The following is a 15,897-nucleotide window of genomic DNA, read 5'->3' on the forward strand; positions in this document are numbered from 1 at the left end:
TATTCATCATTTTCCTCCATATCCGGCAGCTCTTCAATGCTATCGATGTTCCAGGTGTTTACCCTTTCATTTCCTATATCCTTCCTCCACTTTTTGTGTCCTTCTGGTCCTACCGTCGGTGTGCTTGCTCTCTCTTCCTGCCTGTGTCCTGGGAGGCCCCTTAGTCTGCCAACATATGGGATGTGCACGGGTAATGGTGTCAGTGGGCGCGGTGAGGGGCGTGGTGTTTGTGCAGGTGTGGCATTTTCCCTATCGTGTCCCTGTTCTTTTCCTCTCCTGCATTTGGTCCTGCCCTTCTCTCGCATGCCCATAGTGACTCGCAATTAGTGCGCGTTATGTATAGTTTGTCTAAACTCTCCCTACTTCCATCTCTCCCATTGATACTCGAACCTTCCTCTTCTTCGCTGCAAAACCCATCACCACTTCTGGACACTCGCCAACCGCGGGCGGGATACTTTTCAAGTCGGCTCCTGAGGGCCAATGTCTGGATTGCGCTGTCCGGTCTTCTCGCAGTTCCGCAATGGTTCTGTAGTCCTCAAAAGGGGGCAACGGCAGAGGGGGCCGCGCTGCTGGGTTGCCTTGCTGCAGGAGGCCTTGTAGTGATGTTCTTAGGGTAGGTTAGGTAGATCTCAAGTAGATCTCAGCAGTGCCTCCAACTTTTCGGGGTGATCTCCCGGGGGCCGGCAAAGCCGTCCCCGGACCTCCAGGGCTGGGGAAGTCCCAACTCCTCCAGCGTCCCAAAAGGAGTATGGGGCACACACAAGAGCAAAGTAATTACTGCTGTTTATTAAAGTAACGGCAGGGATCGTTCTCCGTCCGTATGCATCCGGGGAGACGCTCTCAATCTTAGTGGGGCTCGCAGGCCCTTTTTACCGTAGTATGACGCGCTGCTCGCGTCACCTGGAAAAAAACCATCACAAAACCTATCGCCACTTCAGGTTGGCTCCCCGAGTGGTAGGGTTAGTATAGATACAAATATGGGGAAATGTTAGTGGATAAGGACAGGTCAGGTGGCACACTTGGGTTGTCCCTAACACTTGCTACAGTAAATTAGTTACAAGGGGACCCTTGGTGATTGGCTACCCGAAATGGTGTGAGTGAGGAGCCCTTCTTACTCTGATTGGTTTCCTTGTGAGCCCCCAAGCCTGGGACCATCACTGTTCCCAGCCTGCGAGGTACCTGGTGTTGGCAACATTGTGCAACTATGTGTTAGTGGTGGAGAATGGACAGGTCTTTGCTAGTGGCTGATGATCACGCCTTTCCCATCGGTGTAGGTGTCCAACTTGTCATTTCGTTGTTGCAACCTGCGTCCCAGACGTGGGACCCAGGCGACTTTCTGTCTCGTAAACTGTTAGTTTAATTGTTTTGTGGCCCAGAGGGATGCTGGCTGCAGCAGGTGTAGCCTTGGCACTGAGAGCTCGGTATGTGGGTTGCAACATTGTGGCCTTGGCAGTGGGCTCTCGCTGGGAATCGTTCTGCATGGTCAGCGCATTGCTTTTCATCTCGAGAAGGTTTTTTGTCTTAGAGGCTCCGGCCTGAGGACTCTTGCTTGCGGCCTGCTCAGGCCTAGTTTTCCTGGGAGGCGATGTATAATTACTAACATAGGTACCGCAGGGGGACAGAGTGTCGCAAGCAGTAGTAGATATACATATATGTGATGACATCTCTATGGGGTGGGGTAGCATGAAGCGTCTGCAAGCGTATACACAAGCTCTTCAGGCACCTGGCATTTCTGCAGTGCTGTAGGAGGCAGGTGAAACATAAAAACGATGCATGTCTGTGAGTGTGTCAGTCCACTATGTCGTAGCACTGAGTATGTTCTTTGTGGAAGTTGGTGTGTGAGTGACCAGGGTGCATGGTGGCACGGGTGTTCTTGTCTGTTGGCTATGTCATCATGGCATCTCTAACAATGTTGATGCTTTGCGGCTGTTGTTCTAGTCGATCTGGTCCATGTCGTAGGCGTCGGCTTGGCCAGGGCACTTCAGTACAGGTGCATGTCTGTCTGTTGGCGTGTGTGCATGTGTTCAGCAGTCCCCATGTTGTCATGCCAACCTTCGGATGTTCATGCTGGTGTGTGTGTATGGATGCTGCTGCCTGCTGCATGATTCCTGTCAATTTGTGTATGTGTGGGGGTTCAAATGATATGAGTGTTGAGGAGTGTGATGCCATCTGTGAAGTTTGACACTGACACTCATGTGCAACTGTCACGTGTGTATCCGACCATTGTACAGTGCCCCGATGCCTGTGTTCGGTCTCTCCCTGTCTGCAGCGTCGACTGATGAAGAGGGCGGAGGCGGTGCTGTGGAGCACAGAGGCAACGATCCCCCCACCAGCCGGAGACGCAAGGCCCAGCTCTCCTCCCACATTGTCATCTCTTCTGGGAGTGAGGAGTCTGGTGCCGCGTCCATGGCTGCAGCTGCCGCTGCCGCGGGTAGGTCCAAGAGGCGGTGGTTGGAGGTGGACTCCTCAGCAGCAGTAGGGACAGTTGAACCCCCACAGAGGCCTACGGAGGAAGATGACACGGAGTCATCCACGTTGGTGGGGAGTTTGGTTGAGGAGGAGGCCGTGAAAGGCCCACGCACGGGGCCTGGAGGGGGGCATTCCACTGGTGCTAGTGGTGAAGTCCAGGGGCAGGGACAGGAGGCAGCACAGGCTGTCAAGGAGTTGAAACTGAAATAGATGGACACACATTGCACACACATTGCGCTCCTATTTAAAAGAGAAGAAGTTCAAACAGAAGACCATCCCTAAAGCAGACACAGAAAAACACATCACCACCCTTGCCGAAATACATATGGATTCACATTGGTATAAATAGCCATTCTAAAATGATAAAAGCCACTTTGGCGCTTGAACAGGAAAGGAGTTTTATCGATGAGAAACTACTGCAGAGAATAATGGAAAGGAAGGAGATCCCGAAATTTAGAATTAAAGACCAATACATCTCTGGTTTAGACAATCCAGATTTTGAAAATCGAATTTCAGGAAGGTGCATGCTAAAGATTAATGTTGGACACAAAATCATTTACCACAATGTGTGGATAGTGAGTGGAACACAAAAGGATTTTTATTTGGCAATGATATCATGCACCGAATGTGCATGGTGTTAGATTTCCTTAACCAAAAAATATGGTCCCGGCTAGGGCTTGAGCCCGAATTTGAAGCCAAATGAAAGGCTTATCATTGTGCACAATTAGTGTCATATGCAATAAAGGATGTCAAGATCTTCATTTAGAAGAGAATTCCTTGCTAGGAACGGCCATACAAAAATCACATTATACTGCAGATTTAATTGACATGGTGATTGGAAATATCCCTGAGAGATATGTAGATGCACAGGGTGTGTTGCCAGAGAATTTGGATTCTTAACCCAAAGGGATCTTCAAGATTCAATCTGTGTACCCTTTTGATTCCAATGAGACAGTGTGCTGTCACCAGGAGAATTGTATAGTATTTGAATTAAATGAAAATGAAACAGGAAATCAGCACATTGAAATGGAGGCTGATATGCCAAAATATTTAAACGTATCAGCTTTGCAGAGAGATACAGCCACACAGTTGGAAGAAAGCACAGAGGTTCGTCCACTGGAGGATTTCCCAGAATTTTCAAAAATGGTAGAGGAGCAGATTCTGTTAGCAGATGCATGTGATAGCGAAGAGGATAAGAATGAATTGAGAAAAATATTTATGGAATTTAAGGAAGTGTTTGCCAAAGATGCAGATGATTATGGCCTAACTGATTTACATGTTGCCACATTACCAAAGGGGTGTGGTAGAAATACAGTATTTGTGCACCAATATCGTTTGCAACTGGCATACTTAGAGTCATTGGCAGAGATCATTAAAAACTTGGAGTCTAGGGGAATTATCAGACCCATTCATATTACCTCAAACACTCCTATTTTGGGTGTATTAAAGCCAAATGGTCAATGGCATTTGTGTGCAGACCTGAGGAAATTAAATAAAAGAGTCCCAGTGCTAGATGGCCGCTGCCATTCATTGATCAAGGCCTTGCTCAAGTGCATGGGTCAAGGTATTTACCACATTAGATCTCACATCTGGGTTCCGGTGTGTGCCATTGGCAGAGGACATTCAGAATTTATTTGCAATTTCATTTGATAAAACGCAATACGCTTGGTCTAGAGCATCAATTGGGTATGTAAATAGTGGAATCGAATTTGGCATATTTTTGAGAAAAGCTATGCCAGATGCATCAGAAAGAGGAGCCATCATTTATGTAGATGATGTCCTGTTAAAAAATGAAAAATTAAAAAGTCATTTTGATGAAATTAGACATGTACTTGACCAATTGCAAAAGGCGGGTGCCAAAGTATCTTAACAGAAAGCCCAATGGTGCAAGAAAAAGGTGAACTTCCTAGGCCATGAAGTAACTGCACATTGGTTAAATCCACAAAAGAAAAAGGTGGAGGCCATACAAAATTGAAAGATCCTAGAAACATAAAAGATTTAAACGTTTATTAGGAATGATGGGATATAACAGGAAATGTATTGAAAATTATGCTGAAATCACTCAACCATTGACTAAATTATTAAAGCTGAATACGCCCAGGAAATGGGAAAAGGAGCAATCTGAGGCCGTTGCCAAATTGAAAGAATGTCTCAAAAAGGCACCATGCTTGGTGTATCCCATAAAGAACAGAGATTTCTTTATAGAAATAGGATTCACTGAGCATTGTATGTCAGCATTGTTATCTCAAAAACATGATTTGAACCATAAAACTATTGCTTATCCAAGTAAGGCATTTTCTCAGGTTGAAATTAAATTCAGTGAATGTGAAAGGGCTCTTATGACCACTGTATGGGGGTTACAACATTTTCGTCCCATTGTCCAAGGGGAGAAGGTAATCATTGAGACAGATCATCAACCATTGCAGTTTTTACAGATTAAAAGGATAAGATCAGGCAATCTAGCACAGTCCAATATTACTTCATGGACATTGGCATTGCAGGGCTTTCCTGTGGAAGTAAGATATGGGCAAACTAAAAAGAGCCCAATTGCTCAGGGGTTAGCAGATTTACATGACTGTGCAGCTGAATGTGTATCAGGCGAAGTAGAGGTGGAGTCCAGTTTGCAGGAGTTTGAACAATCACCACACAAAGCTTTTGATGAAAATACATGCAAGGAATTGCCAATTGTATATGTCGGTGGATATGCTTTTCACATTGAAAATGACAGCAATAAACAGTTGGTGTCAGGGATAGCAAATGACTGGTTAAGATGTGAGGACATTCCTAGTATAGGAATGAGAATTGGGACTAGGGGTAGCCAGGTAGCAGAGTTTGCAGCCATTTATAAAGCAATTACTACTGCAGTTGATAACAAATTCAGTGAAATTGTCCTGGTGACTGATTCTGATTATGCATTAAATAGCTTTGTAGAATATTTGCCTGGCTGGAAAGCAAGAGGCATACTCACATATAACAGAAAGCCCCTTAAGCATGGAAAAATGATACAATCTATAGACAAATTAGTGTCAAAGAATGATTTAACAGTATACTGGAGGAAAGTTTGTGGACATTTGAAAACACCGGGAGAGGATAAGGAGGGAAATGATAAAGCAGATCAATTAACCAAGATTGGGGCTGTTATGGGAGAATTGTTGCCCATTGAACACTTGATTGGGGAAATACAAATAAATGCAGTTGCACGCTCTACAGCTCCAAAAGAAGTTGCACAACCAGTAGTGCAATGGAGTTATGATACACCAGATCAAGATCTGATTAAGGTGCAAAAAGATGACCCTGTGTTGGGGATCTATTAAAATTATTTGATGGACCCCGAACAAAATCCTTTAACTGAAAATAATTGTACAGGAAAAGAAGAATTGAGAGTGTTATTAAAGAACAAACATCTAATCAAACTACAGGATGTCTGATGACCAGGGAATCCATAAGAGGGCAGATACAGTGGGTGGTACCTCTTTAATTCAGAGGGCTAATGTTACACCATGCACATGATGCAATAACTGCAGGACACAGAGGTTCACAAAATACTTTAGAGATATTAAAAGATTATGCTTACTGACCATACATGTCCCAAAATGTGGAATTATATACCAGGGAGTGTCTTGTATGTGCTCAATTTAAACCTGCTCACCAATGCATAGAGCTCCATTGATGAAAAGAGGTTTAACTCTTCCATGGTCAGATTTGCAAATTGACTATGTAGGGCCTGTAAATAGGTTGAGTAGGGGAAACCGTTATCTTTTGACAGTGGTTTGTTTGATGTCGAAATGGGTATAGTGTATTCCTGCACCAGATTGTAGCTACATTGCTGGTAAATCATATATTTTCAAGAGTTGAATTACCACAAAGAATAGAGTCAGACAGAGGAAGTCATTTCACAAGCACCTTAATGAGCAAGGTGTGGCAGAAATTGGGGGTAAAAATGAAACTGCATATCACATATCGTCCAGCTTCTTCTGGAAATGTTGAATGTTGCAACATATCTGTCTTGGAGATATTAATGAAGTTTGTAGCGTAGGTAGGTTCTAGTTGGGATTTACGATTACCTCTGGTCTTGATGGCCATTAGATTGACTCCTGCTAAAGCGACATGTGTCTGTCCTCATGAGGTGTTAACAGGAAAGAAAATGGTACTGCCACAACATTTATTATACAGGACACAAGAGCAGATACTTGTGAGTGCATCTACAGTTCACGAATATGTGGAAGAACTGAGGAAGCATTTACAACATGCATTTGCAATTGTGCAGCGCAATTTGGAAAGAGCTGCCTATAGTGCAAAGTCATATTATGGCAAAAAGACATCTGTGAAAGAGTATAAAGTAGGTGATCAGGTATATAAGTTTCATTTTGGAAAAGGTAAACATAAAAACTCAATATTTCTGGCTGCATGGCAAGGTCCACTTCAGATAGTGGATTAAGTGTCAACGGTAGTCTATAAAATATTAAAGACAGATGGTGAAATGGTGACAGTACAATTTGTTCATGTTAACCAAATTAAGCCCTGTCATCCTAAACATGAAGTCAAAAGACTTGAATAGGTAGAGACAGGTTAAGTGTACTGATTTCATGGAAAAGAAAGATGCAGTTAATTATTGTCTCACACCATGAAAAACTGGATATATTGTTTAGTGTGGAGATAAATGCAAATGAAGGTATCATATTTGGAAAACGTGTGGTAATATGCATTGATGGAAGATGATGAATCAGGTTAACTTACTATGGTATAATATGCTAAAATGTTCTGCATGAAAATTGTTTTGATGTATAATAATATGAAATGTATATATTATTGTTTTCTCTCTAACATGTGATTAATTGCAGCTATTCGGAAGAGTAGATGATAATATTTTGGGCCACATTTTGTTTTTGGCAAAGTATTAGAAAGTGTGAAATTGGTATTATGCTATGTAATTAATCTGTTCCTTTTCTATTTGATTTAGAAATAAATAACTAACATACTGGTTGGGGTCAGAGGTCGCAGGATCGGAGGAAGTGAGAGATGATGGAGTCCTGGAGTCCATGGGATGAAGCCCAAGTAAATCATCCGGACTGAAGTATGGAGGTGAAGACAAAGAGACTGGTATGTCAAAAGAGGTGATTTCTGTGGAAAAACTACGCTGAGCGCCAGGATGAAAAAAATTCCACCGAACGAACGATGTAATGAACATTTGGTGATCAGGACATCTCAGAGGTGCGGTCATGAAGATGGTGAATGCCATCAATGGAACAGTAGTGAGTTGAACTTAATTCTGCAGCGTTGCTGGTGGAGCATAGTATCATCCTATGTGACTAAAAGTGGAGGTGATGGAGACTAACACATTTGTTATTTTATTTAATTGTTTTAGTTAGGTATGTTAGTCATTTGTTTTATTTATTTATTTTATTTTATTGTTTTATTGTCATAATAAGAAATGTTGAGTTTACACATATATAAAGACTATAATTGAGAAGAATGGACACTTCAGTTGGAAAATATGTGTACAATATTCAGTTATACATGCACATGCACATGTGTGTGAGGACTGATCGGTCCCATTTGGGATTTTTTTTTACTTTTGTTATGACTGAGCAATGATTTGTTGTGAAATGTTTAAATGTTCATTCATTAAGATGCTATTAGTTCAATTGTGATTCATATGATGGAAAAAGAGAGATGTACATTTTAAAAGGTTTCCTCCAATTATGAGTTTGTTAGACAAAATTGTGGGAAAAAGGAGGGAATGTGTAAGGACACATATGGAATTGTTTTGCCAGCATACAATATGCAGCATAGAAATACAGCCAGGCCCAGTTTTTCAAACTGCAGGCATTATTTCAGTAACAGCCAGTAACAGCCAGCAGGCAAGTTTTCGGAATATTTAGTAAAAGAAAAAATTAAAAAAAAGATATTTCACATAGTGTGCTGGCAGGTTAAAATAAAGAGGTGCACAGTTTTATATTGGATGTTTCATGTGTGAAAGAGGTGCACACTAGCGTTTTCTTCATCTTGTGAACAGAAATATGTAAAATGCAGAAGGAAAATGAAACAGTTGCTTTACAAATGAAGTCTTCATTGTCTTCAAAAACGGAGGCTGGCACAGAGCACATTCTTGTTGTTCTGATTGGTAGGATTTGTAGGTGGATAAGCCACATCAACGGAGGGCTGAATTAGAGTTTTCTTTAGTAATGAAGAGAAGGGAGGTGGCAGTTTGTGCTGGGACCCAGGAGATGGATGGTGCCATATCTGCTGAACTCCATGTGGGTTGAGCACTGGCTATGAATCTAATCCGCTGGCTGCTCCCCATACATACAAAGGAGTTTGGCACTTGGTCTGGGTCTGCGAAGACAGCAAGGTTGTGCGGGGACTTCAGATCTCACTGGCCTTGGTAAGATTATTGCCAAGTGAGGAAAAATAGATTGTTGAATGTGTGTTGATACAATTTACTAATAGTACAGGGAGTTTAGAGAAAAAATACTGTATGTTTATTTGTCTCTCTATGTTCAAGTTTTGTAAAACTAAATTCATTTTGCAATGTGCCTGCTTGTTTCTGTTTTTATTTTATGTCTTGCAGGTGATGCTGTAAAAATCATGTGGTAAAATGTGTTGCTGTTTATAATTGTCATTTAATACAGAGTGCATCAAAAACAAAAAACTGAGGCTTTGGTGTAATTCATGCATCTGTGAATCATTTATATGGTGGAAGCACGGAGGTGATGTTTATATCAGAGCAGTAGCGCATTTACCAATGTACCACTGTATTTAAAATAGCAAGCAAGGAAGAAAGGTGTGTGTTAGAATTGCGTGTGATTCCTTCTTTGCATGCTAAAAAGAAGGAGTGTCAGATTAGACACATAGATTACTGGATGTACATAAGCCAGTAATAACAGCCACAAACCATAGGTGGCGCTCTGAATAAAATCATTGGTTTCTCTGAAGAGTCATAAGCCTGGGGGTTCTCTACAGGCGACTAAAAGACATTCTAATAGAAAGGAAAGGTTTGTTTTATGATGGGACTATACAAAAAAACATGGTCACCACTATACCACAAGAATAAGATAACTCTGAAAATACCACAAGGTAAGATTACCACAAATACAAGCTAACAATATATAATCAACACAATAGAGTAATACCAAACCCACTCTAAATGTAAGGCAAGCTTAGTGCCAATTTACGACCAAAATGTTAAGGTAAGAAAAATACTGCCAAATCCCGAATTAACCCCAATAAGACAAAAATCTTACACTACCATCATTGTAAACACAACCCCTGTAGGACTTTTCATTGTAATTAAGTTGATATGTGATGTCATCAGTGATGTCATCAATGACATGTGTGATGTCATCATAGATGTCCTGGGTGTTAGTCTTTGTTTGTTTGTTTGTTTGTTTATTTATTTATATGGCGCACCGGACCAGAAGGTATGAGGGCGCAAGCATTACAGGTATATTCTCAGCTTAGTTACAGTTCAGTACATTATTTACATTATTATATACATTACATAATTATATACATTGTCATCCAAGGGCACAGTGAGTGAGTGCATAGAGACGGAGTGGAATTACGACAATTACGACAGAGTACCAGGTTGAGAGATTTTTGTAGTAGTTACCGGGTGTCGGTTATTGGTCTTTGTTCTTAAGCCATTGGATATAGTTACGCCTAAATTGGTGGTAGGTTTGTGGTGCTCTGACGAAGGGTGGTAGTGTGTTCCAATGTTGGGCAGCTTTCACCTGGAAGCTATTGCCGCCCATTTTCACCTGCTTGAATCTGGGAACAGCGAGCAGGTTAGCATTGCTGTTCCTAGTGTGTAGTGGGCGTGTATCTGTTTATTCTGTCTGTTAGATAACAGGGAGCTGCGTTGTTAAGGCATTTGTGGGTAAGGGAGGCTACCTTAAGCAGGATTTTGTCCGAAGTAGTGAGCCAGTTGTGTGTTCTTGTGGTATTCGAGATGTGCTCTCTTTTAGGGAAGCTAAGCGCTGCTCTGAGGGCATTGTTCTGAAGGATCTGGATTTTATTAGTAATCTGTTTGTTAGCACCTACATAGAGGGCGTTACAATAGTCCAGTTTTGATAGTATGAGAGCTCTGGCTAGAGTAATGCAGCTTTGGGTTGAGAGGAAGGGTTTGGCTGAGTGTATAAGCTTGCAAGTGTAGGCTGTGGTGGATGCCATGGAGCTGACCTGTTTATGGAAGGAGAGGGTGGAATCGAGGTAGATGCCAAGTGTCTTCACTTCCTTAGCTACCTTGATAGGGTTGCCGTCTATGGTGAAGCTGGAGTAGTTGAAGTCCAATTTGTTTAGGTTCGAGGCTGATCCCAGGATGATGAGTTCGGTCTTGTCATCATTCAGGCATAGACTATGGGATGTCATCCATGCCTGGATGATGAGGTACACCTTGTTCACCAAGGCCAAATCCGTGTTGTAATCTCCCATCAACGGGATGAGGATTTGGGTGTCATCAGCATGGTTAGTGTAAGTGATACCCAAACCGTCAAGATCATCAAACAGGATCTTAGTGAACAGGTTGTACAGTGTTGGGGAGACACATGACCCCTGCGGGACCCCACTTGTGATGGGAATGGGGTCAGTGGAGGCTGTGGTAGAGAAGACGCGCATGGATCTGTTGCTCAGGAATGATGTGATCCAGCTAATAGCATCTTGGGAGAAGTGGGCAGACAAGTCTAAGTGGCTACATAGGATTTTGTGATCAACAAGGTCGAAAGCTGCCGAGAGGTCTAGGAGGAGCAGTAAGGCAGTTTTCCCAATATCTCTCAGAGTGTCAATTTGGGCCTTGAGGTCGATGAGTGCAGTTTCTGTGCTGTGTTGGGGTCTAAATCCTGATTGTCGGACTCCTAGGAGGTGGTTTTGTTCAAGGAATTTTTGAATTTGAAGGTAGGCTGTTTTGTCAAGGATTTTTAGTAGGGAGGGGACGGTGGTGATGGGCCTTTAGTTGGTGGGTACGGCTGGGTCGAGTGTAGGTTTTTTTAGTAGGGGGAGAACCCAGGATTCTTTTAGGTTGTTGGGGATAGTACCTGAAGAGAAGGCGGCGTTGATGAGTTTGGTAATGAACGGGGATAGGTCTCTGGCTGCGTCTTTGATGATTTGAGGTGGGCATAGGTCGCCTTGGCAGTTAGAAGGCTTGAGGCCGAGTATGATTTTTTCCACTTCTAGCAGGATACTTTGGAAAAGCTGAAGCGAGTGCAGGGTTTGGGGGGAGGGTGTTGAGGGATGGTACGTGGGGGGGTGTTGATGGGTTTGGAGTTGGATAAAGTCTCTTTCTTGTAGTTAATTTTGATTTGGAGGCCTACAGCTTTGTTGGATAAGGCATTTTGGATGCTGGTGCACCATTGTTTGTCCTTTTGCAGGTGTCTGGGGCTGGGATAGGTGTTTCTAGCTCTTTTAATATGGTGAACAGTTCTTTAGAGCTGGATTTGGCATGCAGTATTCTCAGGTTGTAAAATTCTTTTTTGGGGAGGAGGATTTATTTTTTATAGGTGGAAACTATTTTGTTGAGGATCAGCTTGTTGCTGTCTGTGGGAGCTTGTCTCCAAATGTGTTCCTTTTTGTGTTTCTCTGATCTGCGGGCTTTTAGGTGTGGCGTGAACCAGGTATTCAAGTGTTTTATCGGCTTGGTTTTTCTCAGCTTTAGTGGTGCGATGGCATCTAGGGCTAGGCGCATGCTATTGTTGTAGCTTTCAACCAAGAGGTGGGGGTTGGAGTTGGCAGGGAGTTGGTTCAATGTGGGTAGAATAAGAGGGATGAGTTTTTCTACAGTTATGTTTTTCTTGCTTCTAGTCGGGATGGCTGTGGCTAGGGAGGTGTTAGCGATTGGGCTGGGCGCTTCAAGTGTGAAGGAGAGGAGGTGGTGGTCTGACCAGGGTTGCGGGGTGATGGCAGTGATGGAAATCACGCAGTTGTGGTCAGCTATCCAGTCAAGAATTCTCCCTTTGTTGTGAGTGGGGGTTGCACTCTTTGGGTGAAGCCTAGTTCTGACAGTGAGTTATTGATGGTGGACGCTTGGGTGTCTTTAGGTTCATTGTAGCCAAGGTTAAAGTCTCCTATGAGGAGGCATTGGGAGGTATTCTTTAGGTTGTTGGAGAGGATGGAGTTAAGGTCTTCCTCGAAGGAGCCTAGGGGACCTGGGGGTCTGTATAGAAGGTGGATGGTGATGGTTTGGGAGTTAGTAGTGGGGAGTTTGGCTGTGAGCAATTCACAGGGTGAGTAGTGGTCGGTGGTGTTGGGTTTAAGGTTGAGGTGGGTTTTGGCGATTATAGCCAGGCCCCCGCCTCTGGAGTCGGTTCTGTCTGCTCGGAGGATGGAGAAATTCTCAGGGGTGGCTAGCGCAAGGGCTGGGCCAGCTGCTGCATGAAGCCAGGTCTCAGTAATGGCTAAGAAGTCTAGTTCTTCCGTTATGATGAGGTCTGCTACGTCTAACGCGTGGGCTACTACCGATCTCGCATTGATTAAGGCCCCTCTTAAGGGTGTAGTGGTAGGTTTGCTCGTAGTAGTCTTGTGATTGGTTATATTATTGGGTTGGCTAGGCTTGGGTGGGTTTGTGCATTTGTTGGAGGGGAAAGCCATGATGTGAGACTGGGGACAGTTTGATAGTTTGGTAAGGGTATTATCCCTAGCTCTGGGCTCATATATTTTGGGGAGTCTGGCGCGTATTGGGGAGTCTGGCGTGATTGGTTATATTATTGGGTTGGCTAGGCTTGGGTGGGTTTGTGCATTTGTTGGAGGGGAAAGCCATGATGTGAGACTGGGGACAGTTTGATAGTTTGGTAAGGGTATTATCCCTAGCTCTGGGCTCATATATTTTGGGGAGTCTGGCGCGTAGTTTAGAATTTCTAGTGGCGAGGTTGCACGGTGTAGAGAGGTACATGGTGAGTGGAGGAGTGGTAGCCATGCTCATCGGGCCCGGGGGGGGCTGAGATGACTAGATGTGTGCAAAAGGTGGAGGATGACTCTCAGCAGTACTGAATATATACCCAGCATGTACATTTTGGTGGGGGAAGGTGCGAGCGGTGTCAGCAGGTTCCTAAGATGTTAGGTTCCTAGGAGCTGGGCAGTGGACTTCCGAATCCCAAGGGTGAGATGAATCACTTTGGATTGCGTGTATTAGATGAGGCAGGCTTCAGATGAGTGTGAGGGTCATAAGGTATCTAGTGTCGCACTGGTTTGTGCTGATTAAGTGGTGAGGAAGATCACCTAGATTCAAGGTCAAAATGGACACAATAGGTTGCATTGACTAGGGGGGGCAGAGGTACACCTAGGTTCAAGAGTCAAAGTGGACAGCTAATACACAATAGGTTGCATTGACTGAGGGGGGCAGAGGTACACCTAGGTTCAAGAGTCAAAGTGGACAGCTAACACACATTCAGTTGCATTGACTAAGGGGGTGTCATGATGCCTACCTCCAGGGAGCCAGACCCGGTCCAGCACCCCCAGAGGCAGACATCATGTTACTTGGGAAAGCCTCAGCAGACCCAAATAGGGGCCCTTTGGACTCAGTCCTGGCGCCTTTGGCACCAGGCTCATAAAGGGGAACTTGTGTGTAAGAAGGTGCTTGGTGGAAGACTTACCTGATGCAGACCATGCTGCAACATCCAGACCATCCAGAGGCCTGAATGGGACTACTTTATCTTCAGGACTACTTAACCACACGGGTGTGGTTGGAGGAAGTATACATACCTTTGGTGGAAGGATACATACCTGGATCTACTTTGAAGGCTATTTAAGCCACACCCAAGCAGCAATCCACACTTCGCGTTGTTCTGCATCTAGCAGCTGGACGCTCACCGTGTCTGCTCCTGCGTCCTGGCTTCAGCCACGCCTGTCACCATCCTGGAACACCTGCAAGGGGGAGAAAGGAAGAGAAAAGGAGAGAGAAGACATTTACCTGCTGAATCTGCATCCCAGGATCTTCTCCTCAACGAACCTGCAAAGAAAGACATTCATTTTAAAAGGCACATTGCGACGCCCGCTGCAGCGCCGCATTCTACTCACCTTTACCAGGCGCCGGCACGATCATCAGCGACCACCAGGATCCTCGGCCTTTTTTTTGGGTGCCTAAGGAAAAAAGACAAGAACAAAGGTGAGCTAGGGAAGAGAATAGGGAATCCTTAATTTCTACCATAATACTTACCTGCTGGGTTTTCCTTTTTCACATCGGGTCGGTGCCTCATCCCTGGCATTTCCGAACCCCGGCCCCTATGGGGAAAGAACACAAACATTAGTGAGCGAATGCAAAGACATTATAATAACGCTCATTACAGACTTACCTGAGATTGCACATCTCACTTCGGGTCGGCGCCAATCCTCCAGCATTGCCGTACCCCGGCCCCTATGGGGAAAAAGAGACTCACCTGAGCTTCCTTCTTCGGTGTCACGGCCAACCGCGGAATCTTTATTCGGCATCTGCAAAAGAAGCAAAAGACAATTATTATTAAAAGCTTGGACCGGCAATTGAACTTTAACTATATCTTACCGGATTTTCAAGCAATTCTGAACTCTCATCACACCATGCTCCAGTGAAGTAACTGGACGTCAACGTGCCCCAGCTACCGAAGCTGGATGGAGAGCTCACCCTTCCAGACCCTAAGGTGAGAATTCACGGGGAATCACGGAAGGGTCTCGTGGAGGGGAAGAAGGGTGTGGTAGGTTTGAGCATTGTTCCTCCGATCACTAATACTTCCTTTTCACGCACAGGAGGGTATTTCTGCGAGCCAGACAAGTCAAATTCGAAGGGCCGGTCCATTCCATATTTTGAGTCCTGCGTTTTACCATTGAAGAGGCAACAGCACTCCAAACCAGACCAGCGCCTCTGTGGGAGTCAGGTGAGCGTTACAAGGGGGCAAAGGTTCACCTAGATTCAATAGTCAAAGTAGACAGCTAATACACATTCGGTTGCATTGACTAAGGGGGGCAAAGGTTCACCTAGGTTCAAGAATCAAAGTAGACAGCTAATACACATTCAGTTGCATTGACTAAGGGGGGCAAAGGTTCGCCTAGATTCAAGAGTCAAAGTAGACAGCTAATATACATTCGGTTGCATTGACTAAGGGGGGGCAAAGGTTCGCCTAGATTCAAGAGTCAAAGTAGACAGCTAATACACATTCGGTTGCATTGACTAAGGGGGGCAAAGGTTCACCTAGATTCAAGAGTCAAAGTAGACAGCTAATACACATTCGGTTGCATTGACTAAGGGGGCAAAGGTTCGCCTAGATTCAAGAGTCAAAGTAGACAGCTAATACACATTCGGTTGCATTGACTAAGGGGGGCAAAGGTTCACCTAGATTCAAGAGTCAAAGGGTGACAGCTAATACACATTCGGTTAGCAGTCTTAGCAGTCCATGGTGGTGGTGCGAGTTATGGTTGCTTAGCTTACCTTAACTTGTAAATTTCTGGGGTTTTTCAGTTTCACTTGTA

This window comes from Ambystoma mexicanum, chromosome 5q (genome assembly GCF_040938575.1).
Source record: "Ambystoma mexicanum isolate Mex_15411 chromosome 5q, UKY_AmexF1_1, whole genome shotgun sequence".
NCBI lineage: Eukaryota > Metazoa > Chordata > Amphibia > Caudata > Ambystomatidae > Ambystoma > Ambystoma mexicanum.